The 11,114-nt window shown below is 47.4% G+C and overlaps 1 pseudogene; it reads left to right on the plus strand.

Moving 5' to 3' along the window:
* The first annotated feature begins 8,692 nt into the window (after positions 1 to 8,692).
* LOC102435585 lies at positions 8,693 to 10,683 on the plus strand (annotated as a pseudogene).
* The last annotated feature ends 431 nt before the right edge of the window (positions 10,684 to 11,114 follow it).

Here is an 11,114-nt window from a genome sequence, read left to right on the forward strand (position 1 = left end):
GACCTGCGTGGCTGCCCTTGCACTAGTCCAGACCCTGGGAACGGTGCTGCTCTCAGGGGAACCAGCCGGAGCGAGCCGGCTAGACGAGGACAGACAACACTGACGCCCCAGCCCCCATCGACAGCCTGTAAGCCAGACCTGAGTGAGACCGTCCTGACTAGTCGCCCCAGCAGCTCACCAGGGCTGCAGGTGCCTAAGCCCAGTGGGGTCCAGGGAGCTTAGCTGGGGTAGTGCACAGGCCTGGCTTGACAAACAGGCGAGATCGGCAACAAAGGCTTAGTGTTTAAACCCCAAGTGCTAGGTGGCTTGTTGATCCTGGTATATTTCCAGTGGCCGACCGCAGGGGACAACATCTCCATCAAACACGCAGGTTAATCCTTTGAAGTCTCCAGAGGGTTAGGATCAGCCTGGTCTTTTTCTCCAGCGCCTTAGAGTACAGATCCTAGATCTGTTTTTTGTTTGTTTTTAATAAATATATTTTTATTGATTTCAGAGAGAAGGGAGAGAGAGAGATAGAAACATCAATGATAATAGAGAATCACTGATCGGCTATCTCCTGCTTGCCCCCCACTGGGGATCAAGCCTGGACCCTGGGGATGTGCCCTGACTGGGAATTGAACGGTAACTTCCTGGTTCATAGGTCGATGCTCAACCACTGAGCCATGCTGGCCAGGCCCCAGATCTGTTTTTAAGGACAGAATTAGAAAGTCTACCCAAATTTTTGCTTGAGATCCTTTGCACTAACCCAGCAACTGACTCTGCTGTCTATGTGGCCTGGTGCAAGTGACTGGCTCTTCTATGACCTCCAGCAAGTTACTTAACATGGGTGTTATAATTCTACCTACCTCTAGGAGTTTTGAACATTTATTCATTCATTCATTTGCTCATTCATTCCATGAATATGTGTACTGAGGGATTCCTATGCACCAGGCATACCCATGAGCACAAGGAGGAACAGTTCTGTCCTATGAAGTTTACATTCTCTCACGGGAGACAGTGAAGAATGAATAGAATAAAAAAGAAATTATGTAGTATGAGTGAAGGTAAGTACAATTGCACAAACTAGATGGGGCTAAGGAGGATCAGGAGGATGGAGAGGGGGTTAGCAGTATGGGTCCTGGTTACAATTTTATTTTTTTATCTTTATTGTTGAGAGTATTACAGATGTTCTCTGTGCCCCTCATCCCCACCCCATTGCCTCTCTCTACCCAGATCCTGCCCCACCCCAGGCTTCACCACCCTATTGTCTGTGTCCATGGGTAATGCATATGTGCATATAAGTTCTTTGGTTGATCTCCCCCCACCCCCTTCCCTCTGAGACTCATCAATCTGTTCCATGTTTCCACGCCTCTGGTTCTATTTCATTCATCAGTTTATTTTGACCTTTAGATTCCTTGTTCACTTATTTTGACTTTTAGATTCAATTGTTGATAGTTATGCATTTATTGTTGTTTTATTATCATATTTTTATGTTTTTCTCTTCTTCTTAAATCAGACCTTTCAACATTTCATGATTGGGTGGTGATGAACTGCTGAGTGAGACTGTCACTGACTAGTCAGCTGCAGCAACTCAGCACTGGCTGCAGATGCCTGAGCCCAGCGGAGTTCAGGGAGCTCAGCTTAGAGCAGTGGTTCTCAACCTTCCTAACGCCGCGACCCTTCAATACAGTTCCTCATGTTGTGGTGACCCCCAACCATAAAATTATTTTTGTTGCTACTTCATAGCTGCGATTTTGCTACTGTTATGAATCATAATGTAAATATCTGATATGCAGGATGTATTTTCTTTTGTGTGTGTGTGTGTGTTTCTTTTTTTAATTAAATCTTTATTGTTCAGATTATTACAGGTGTTCCTCTTTTTTTCCCCCCATAGCTCTCCTCCACCCAGTTCCCACCCTACCTTCTGCCCTTACCCCTGCCACTGTCCTCATCCATAGGTGTACCGATTTTTGTCCAGTCTCTTCCTGCACCCCCACACCCCTTTCGCCCCAAGAATTGTCAGTCCACTCCCTTGCCATGCCCCTGGTTCTATTATATTCACCAGTTTACTCTGTTCATCAGATTTTTTATTCACTTGATTTTTAGGTTCACTTGTTGATAGATATGTATTTGCTGTTCATAATTTTTATCTTTACCTTTTTCTTCTTCCTATTCTTAAAGAATACCTTTCAGCATTTCATATAATACTGGTTTGGTGGTGATGAACTCCTTTAGCTTTTTCTTATCTGTGAAGCTCTTTATCTGACCTTCAATTCTGAATGATAGCTTTGCTGGATAAAGTAATCTTGGTTGTAGGTTCTTGCTATTCATCACTTTGAATATTTCTTGCCACTCTCTTCTGGCCTGAATAGATTCTGTTGAGAAATCAGCTGACAGTCATGGGTACTCCCTTGTAGGTAACTGACTGTCTTTCTCTTGCTGCTTTTAAGATTCTCTCTTTGTCTTTTGCTCTTGGCATTTTAATTATGATGTGTCTTGGTGTGGTCCTCTTTGGATTCCTTTGGTTTGGGGTTCTCTGCGCTTCCTGGACTTGTAAGTCTATTTCTTTCACCAGGTAGGGGAAGTTTTCTGTCATTATTTCTTCAAATAGGTTTTCAATATCTTGCCCTCTCTCTTCTTCTGGCACCCCTATAATTCTGATGTTGGTACGCTTGAAGTTGTTCCAGAGGCTCCTTACACTATCTTCATATTTTTGGATTCTTTTTTCTTTTTGCTTTTCCAGTTGGGTATTTTTTGTTTCTTCATATTTCAAATCTTTGACTTGATTCTTGGGATCCTCTTGTCTGCTGTTGGATCTCTGTATATTATTCTTTATTTCAGTCAGTGTATGCTTAATTTCTAGTTGGTCTTTTTTCATATCCTCCAGGGTCTCACTAAATTTATTGGCGGTTTCCATAAAATTCTTGAAAAACCTTAAAAGTGTGGTTTTGAACTCTATATCCAGTCGTTTGCTTTCCTCCATTTCTGTCATTTGTGACCTGTTTCTTTGTCTCGGCATTTTTATGCTTCCCTGTGTTGGTAGAGTGGCTTTGTGTGCTAGGTGTCCTATAGGGCCCAGTGGCTCAGCCTCCCCAATTACCTGAGGTGGACACTCTTGGTGCACCCCCTTGTGGGCTTTGTGCACAGTCTTGTTGTAGTTATGCCTTGATTGTTGTTGGTATCAATGGGAGGAATTGACCTCCAGGTCCATTGGCTGTGAGAATCAGCTGTGTCTGCAGTGGGAGAACTTCTGTGCTGAAGACACCCTTCTGGGGCAAGACTTGCTTCAGTGGGGCTTTGGTGCTCACTGAGTCTGCCCCCTGAGTGTGTCCCTTATGGATCTGAGGAGTTGTAATCTGGATGGTCCCACTCTGACCACTGGGTACACTGGCTCTTGGTTCTAAGGAGGTGCTAATTTAGCCTCTGCCTAAGGCTACCCAGCAGGAGCTACGGAGAGATCTGCAGATTCCCCTTCCTTGTTTGGGGTTTGGAGGTGCCTAGATGAGGCCCAACTGTGAAGCAATGCAAGCTGCTTTGGGGCCTTGGGTCTTCTCTTGGAAGTTCTGGGTCTGTCTGGCCCAGCTGCAGTTTGTTAGGTACTTTTCAGATTGCAAAGGGCCAGGGCATTCATATGCAAAAGCTTCTGCTGCAGCCTGGGTGGGGCGGGGTCTCAGGGAATCAAAGGGTGGAGCAAGCAGCTATGGCTGATCCTCCGCCCTGCCCTAAGGGGCCATGCATCTCAGTGTCCTGGTAATTGCTGCAAACACCTCTGAGGGAAAGCCTCCCTCAAGTTCTGAGTTCTGCCTGCTGCCAGACAGTCCAGTTTCTCCCCTTATGAGTCCTGGGTCCCCAGAGACTTCCCGGAACTGGAGTTCAGAGCAGTCGGGAGCTTGTGACTCCCTCCCAATTCAAAAAGCCGCGTCCTCAGGTGCCCACCACTTTCCGCGGGCTGGAACCTCCGTACCTCTGCACTTTACTTTCACAGCTCCTCAGTCTCGGTGTGCTTTTCTCTTTCCTTCTAGTTGTAGAATTTCCACTCAGCCAGCCTTCCTGTAGTTCTGGATGATGTCCGTTTTGTCTTTTTGTTGTATTTTTGAAGTTGTTGTGGGAGGCAGCAATTTCCGGTGTTTACCTATGCCGCCATCTTGGTTTCTCCTTTCTGCAGGATGTATTTTCATTGTTACAAATTGAACATAATTAAAGCATAATGATTAATCACAAAACAATATGTAATTATATATTGTGACATATTTATTTCTAATTACAAATAAATGAAATTTTGTCTTGAAGCATGGTGTAGCATGGGTAACAGTCTTAATATAACAACAGTAAACTACATTGCTACATTTTGCGACAGTGTGCGTAAAAAGCCAACGTCAGTGCGAAGGTAGAGATTGCTTCTTTCTCACCAGATCAGAAATTCTCGGGGCAGTCTTTGCAAGAGCACAATGAAGATCATCTTCCACAACAAGTCTACTTCTGTATTTAGACTTGATAATCAACAAGCTGGAAAACCCTGTTTCACAAAGATATGTTGTTGGAAAGGGAAGAAGAAGGCGCAACAGAGTCTCAGACAGAACAGGATATGACTGCAAACACTTGATCCAGAATTTTGTAACTGGCATTGTAGAGAAATCAGTTCTCACTGCATCGTTGTAAGTTCAATGAACTCCTCCTGTGCTGTCTCAGGAACATCTTCAACTTTGACAGTGAATGGGCTTCTGGCAAGTGCAAATGGGGTGTCAGGTAGATTTGGAAAGTATGATGAAATTTCGTCTGCAAGCATGTGGAAGTGTTCTTTCACAGAAATTATCATTGTAATCCTTTTGTCTGGTTCAATGTCATGTTCCTCAAAGAAAGCAGATAAGGTAGGCAACATGTAAATTTTATTTTCATCCAATTATTTTTGCCAAAGCTGAAGTTTCATTTGGAGTGATCAGATCTTTTCAGACAAATCGAGGCATGTTGCAGTTGGTCCTTTCAGTGATAAATGTAACTCATTCAAGATGGCAAAGATGTCAACCAAGTAAGCTATTTTCTGCAGTTCACTTTTATCACCGAAAAGTGCTTCGAACTGAGGTCTTGCTTTCTGATTAAAAAACGTTTTGAGTTTATCACGAAGCTCAAAAACATGTTTTAAAGTTTTTCCTCTCAACAACCATCTCACTTCAGTGTGAAATAGCAGAGCATTGTTTGGCACATCCAACTCATTGCACAGTTGCAAAAACAGTTGACTGTTTAAAGTGCTCGCCTTTACAAAATTGACACAACTTATGACACTTTTCATTACTTCTTGTAACTCTTGTGGCAGCCTCTTCGTTGCTAATATTTGTCCATGAATCATACAGTGAGTTCCGATAACTTTTGGTGACTCATTCAGTACCAAACATTGAAATCCAGATCGACATCCTAGCATAGCTGGAGCACCATCTGTGCAAATACCACAAACCTTTTCCCAAGAGGTCTTATGCTCTTTCAGAAATGAACCAACTGTGTCAAATACATCACGTGCAGTAGTTGTCGTTTCAAGAGGTTTGCAAAAAAGAAACTCATCTTTAAAGTCGCCATCATTAATATACCTCATGTAAACTGTGAACAGTTTGCAAAGTCTGTAGATTCATCAAGCTGGATACTAAATATTGGAAGTGGAGCAGATTTAATTTCCTGGATTACCTGATCAAGAATATCAGCAGACATGTCATCTATTCTTCTGAGGACCGTGTTGTTAGATAAGGAAATTGCACTCAATTTTGTAACAAATTCATCTCCAATCATAACTCGAACAATGTCTTTGGCCGCTGGCAACGGTAAATCCTCAGCAATGGTGTGAGGTTTCATAGCTCTTGCAATTCTGAGTGCCACCAAATACGAAGCTTCAATGGCTGCTACGTTTTGTTTGTGGTACTTGCCACCAGTGTCAAGTCTGGTTTTCTTGAGTCCATCAGCTTTGCTTCTAAAATAGTTGGTATCCTTGCCGGCAAAGCTCGATGCTTGCTATCAAAATGGCGTTCTAGTTTGTTCGGCTTCATAGATTCGGCTGATAGAACTTCACAACAAATAACACATTGTGGTTTCTCAATTCCTGCTGTAATTATTGAGGTAAAACCATACTATAAAAAATCCTCACTATATTTTCTTTTCTTAACATTCTTTGAAACAAGATGGCAGCGGAATAGGCAGACACATCCCAGGTCTTGTCCCGGAGCAAATGGAGTGAGCAGCTGAAACTAATAACACCCACCTCGAATTGGGGAAGTATACTCAGCTGGTGAGACAGTTTGCAGCCGGGAAGGGCAGAGTTCCCCTGGAAAGGTAAAAACCAGGGATCTGGGCAGGAAAGTTTGCCAGACCTCTGAGCTCAGAGGGTCAGAGGGAGACCGCGTGGCACACAGCCGCATCTCTTGGGACAGACACAGCCCCTGACTGGGGAAAGGAGATCCGCAGGACTGTTGGCGCTGGGGGATTTGAGATCTGGGTTCTGTAATTATGGAGGACTGAGCCTAAAAGGGGCAGCCTGAAGTGCTGACCAGACCATGCAGTGCCAGGAAGAGAGGAGCTTACAGAGACTCAGTCTTCCCCATTTCTGTGGCCAGCGTTTGTGTGTTTGTTTTCACTGAACCCTGTTCATAGGACATTTTGGATACAGACACTCACCTGTGCTGAAGAGCGGGAGAAGGTGTGGACGAGTGGAATCTGGGGAGAGGCTGGGGAGAGAAGGGGGGCCAGGAGAGGTGGCAGCAAATTGAGTGCTGAGTCACCCCTGAGCCCAGGACTTGGGCAGCCATTTACCCCTGAGGCTATAACTCCTCCCTCAAAGGCCCCAGGCAAGGAATACAGCCACACCCAGATTCCACCCTGAATAAGATGAAGGATTAAAATAATCTGATTAGTCCCTGGGAGTTAACAGGGTCTGGCCTATAGAGGGCCTTTCAGTCCCAGCAACAACAACAACAAAATCACAGACATTACAGAAAACTGGGATCTTAAGCCAGCCAAAGGAATGACATTTCTATTTTTCATTTTTATTTTTTTATTATTATTTTGTTAGCTTTTTTTTCTTTTTTCTTTGTTTTCCCTTTTTTTGTTGCTTCTTTTTTATTGCTTATTTCTTTGTTCTCCTTTTTTTGTTTGTTCTTTTATTTCCTACTTCTCTTCACATTAGTTTTTTCAACCATGTGAGCAGCAGACACGTGAGTGGCACGCTCTTGTCCAGGGAGCATCAGCCCCGTGAGCAGCCTGCCTCAGGCCTAAGAGCAGCAGCCTCATGTGGCCTGCCCCTGTCCAAGGAGCAGTAGCTGCGTGAGCAGCCCGCTTCCACGTCCGAAGAGCCGCAACCATGTGAGCAGTCCGACCTGTCTGAGGAGCAGCAGCTGCACGAACAGTCTTCCTACGTCTGAGGAGCGGCAGCCCTGCGCAGCCTGCCCCCATCTGAGGAGAAGCAGCTGTGCACAGCCCCACCCTGCACAAGTCCGAGGAGCAGCAGCTGCACAAGCATCTTGCCCTCACCCAAGCAGCAGCAGCCGCACGAGCAGCCTGCCCAATCTGAGGAACAGCAGCTGTGTGAACAGCCCACCCCCTTCTGAGGAGCAGCAGTTCTGCGAGCAGCCCAGCCCCATTTGAGGAACAGTGGCAGCCCACCCCAGTCCAAGGAGTAGCAGCCATATGAGCAGTCCGACCTGTCTGAGGAGCAGCAGCCCTACACAGTAGGCACCAGTCCAAGGAGCAGAGCCACACAGCCTGCACCTGTCCGACGAGCAGCAGCCAGTCCTAGGAGCAGTAGCCCCACAAGCAGCCCACCACATCACAGGAACAACAGCAGCATGCAGCCAGCCTTCATTCAAGGATCAGCAGCCACGTGAGCAGTCCGCCCCAGTTCAAGGAGTAGCAGCTGCGTGTGTAGCCCGCCCCCATCCAAGGAACAGAAGCCTCATGATCAGCACATCCTCTGTCTGAGGAACAGCAGCTGTGTGTGAAGCCTCCCCCGACCAGTCAGAGGACCCACCACAGCTGTGAACAGCACCCACCAGAGGAGCTGCTACCAACTGAGGAGCAGCTGCTACCACAACTGCCCGAGGAGCAAACACAGCCTGAGGAGCCACTGCCACATCAAGGAGCAGCCCCTGAACGACTCAACATCTAGATATGGTGGTACAATCAAACATGTGTAGACAAAGAAACTCCCAAAGGAAAGAAAAAGAGGACTCGCCACAAAAGCAGCTAAGTGAAAGAGAGGCATGCAGCATGACAGAAAAAGAATTCAGATTAAGGGTCCTAGAATGCAAAAACCAGATGGAGGAAAAAATCAACAACTTATGCAAGAATCAAGAAGAAATGGATGAAAAAATCAATAAACTATGTAAGAACCAAGAAGAAATGAAGAGTGATATAGCTGCAATAAAAAACACCATTGAAAGTTTCAACAGTAGACTAAAAGAAGTGGAGGACCGAATTAGTGAATTAGAAGACATGGAAACAAAACACACCCAAACTGAACAGCAATTGGAGAAAAAAATTAAAAGACAGGAGGAGAGCCTAAGGGAGCTATGGGACCACATGAAATGAAAAACCATATGAATAATAGGGGTGCCAGAACAACAGAAAGAGGAACAAGGGTTAGAAAACCTATTTGAAGAAATAATATCAGAAAACTTCCCTGAGGTGGGGAAGAAAAAAGTCACACAAGCACAGAGAGGGTGCTCCGGCCATCCACACTTCCGAGAGGAGGGAAGCCGCCAGTCTCTGCCGGGCGCAGGCCAGCCGGCCTGGGTGCAGGCAGCGGCATGAAGTGTCTGGTCACAGGCGGCAACGTGAAGGTGCTCGGCAAGGCCGTCCACTCTCTATCCCGAATCGGGGACGAGCTCTACCTGGAGCCCCTGGAAGACGGGCTCTCTCTCCGGACCGTGAACTCCTCCCGCTCTGCCTATGCCTGCTTCCTCTTTGCCCCGCTCTTCTTCCAGCTGTACCAGGCGGCCACCCCTGGTCAGGACCCACTGCGCTGTAAGATCCTGATGAAGTCGTTCCTGTCAGTCTTCCGCTCGCTGGTGATGCTGGAGAAGACAGTGGAGAAATGCTGCATCTCCCTGAATGGCAGGAGCAGCCGCCTGGTGGTCCAGCTGCACTGCAAATATGGACTGTGAGTTCCTGCAGGCTGTCTTCGACCCAGCCTCGTGCCCCTATCTGCTCCGGGCCCCAGCAAAGCTTCTGGGGGAGGCTGTTCTGCCCTTCCCCCCTGCACTGGCTGAAGTGACGCTGGGCATTGGCCATGGTCGCAGGGTCATCCTGCGAAGCTACCAGGAGGAAGAGGCAGACAGCACCATCAAAGCCATGGTGACTGAGATGAGCATTGGGCAGGAGGATTTCCAGCAGCTGCAGGCCGAAGAAGGGGTGGCCATCACTTTCTGCCTCAAAGAATTCCGGGGGCTCCTGAGCTTCGCAGAGTCAGCAAACTTATCTCTTAGCATTCACTTCGATGCTCCCGGCAGGCCAGCCATCTTTGCCATCAAGGACTCTCTGCTGGATGGCCACTTTGTTCTGGCTACACTCTCGGAGCCAACCCCAAACTCCCAGGACCTGCACTTCCCAGAGCCCTGCCAGCCGGCGCCTCAGCGCCAGGCCCATAGCACCCCCCAGCCGGATGACTTTGCCAGTGACGACATTGACTCTTACATGATCGCCATGGAAACCACTGTGGGCAGTGAGAGCTCAAGAACACTCCCCTCCATCTCCCTCTCACCTGGCCTCCAGCCTCCCTGCAGCTCCGAAGGGGAAGAAGATGAAGCTGAGGCTGAGCTCAGTACAGTGCCTGGGACCCCCCCACCCAAGAAGTTCCGCTCACTGTTCTTTGGCTCCATCCTGGCTCCTGCACACTCCCCGCTGGGCCCCAGCCCTGTGTTGGCTGAAGACAGTGAGGGTGAAGGCTGAACTGAGAACCTTCTGTGCCCAGAGGCCCTGGACTAGATGAAGTCACAGCCTCTGGCTCCTCAGCGCCAGCCAGGGCCAGGGCTGGGTCTCCACGCTGGCGTTGGTAAAGGTGGGCTGGAGCTGAGCTGGCTGGTCCTGCTGCATCCTCATGCCCCAACCGGCTATTGGTAACTGGCCTGGGTCCTGTCATGTCCCCCAAACAATCATGTCTGTTTCGAGGGGAGGTCCACCGGATAGGAGGTCCCACACCTTATCCAACCTTGAAACAGAAGCTGGACACCTATCTTCCTTAAGAAATCACAGTGGGGCTGCTGGCCCATTGATCAACTTTTTCTGACAATCATGACTTGTCCCTCCTCCAAATCGGGGATGTCCTATGGCTGGCTAGCTGGCCTTGCTTTTTCAACATTTTTTGGCCCTGGCTGGGAATTCTAAGAAGGCCCTGTGGACCTTAACATGTGGCTAGGGCCCCGTGCCTGGCAAGCCACCCCTTGCAAGTGGCTCTGGGCAAAAGAGTGCCAGGCCCACTGTTTGGGACAAGGGAGACAGGCCAGGGCAAGAATCCAGCTTTGACCTTTATTCAAGAGACCAGATGGGTTGCCCAGGATCCGGCTGCCAGCCCTGAGGCCAAGCAAGGCTGGAGACCCACAATCTGGCCCTGCTTTGCCCTGAGCTGCAGCCTCAGCCCCAGGATCCTGCTTGCAGCCACCGAGGCACAGGCAGAAGGGAGCCCTGGGGGCTTGGACACTGCTATTGATTCATTAAAAAAAGGAAAAATTCAAAAAAAAAAAAAAAAACAAGCACAGAGAGTCCCAAACAAGGTGAACTCAAAAAGACCCACACCAAGACACATCATGATTACAATGGCAAATGTTCAGGACAAAGAGAGAATCTTAAAGGCTGCAAGAGTGAGACGGAAAGTTACATTCAAGGGATCTCCCATTAGATTATCAAATGATTTCTCAACAGAAACACATCAGGCCAGAAAAGAATGGACAGAAATTTACAAAGTGATGCAAAGCAAAGGACTGAATCCAAGAATACTCTATTCAGCAAGGCTATCATTCAAAATTGAAGGGGAAATAAGAAGCTTCACAGACAAAAAAAGGCTAAGGGAGTTTATCACCACCAAGCCAGCAATGCAAGAAATGCTAAAGGGACTGGTGTAAAAAGAAGAAATAAAAAGCTCAGAAAGAAAACAGCCACACACAAAA

Source organism: Myotis lucifugus, unplaced genomic scaffold, assembly GCF_000147115.1.
Source record: "Myotis lucifugus unplaced genomic scaffold, Myoluc2.0 scaffold_512, whole genome shotgun sequence".
NCBI classification, from domain to species: Eukaryota; Metazoa; Chordata; class Mammalia; order Chiroptera; family Vespertilionidae; genus Myotis; species Myotis lucifugus.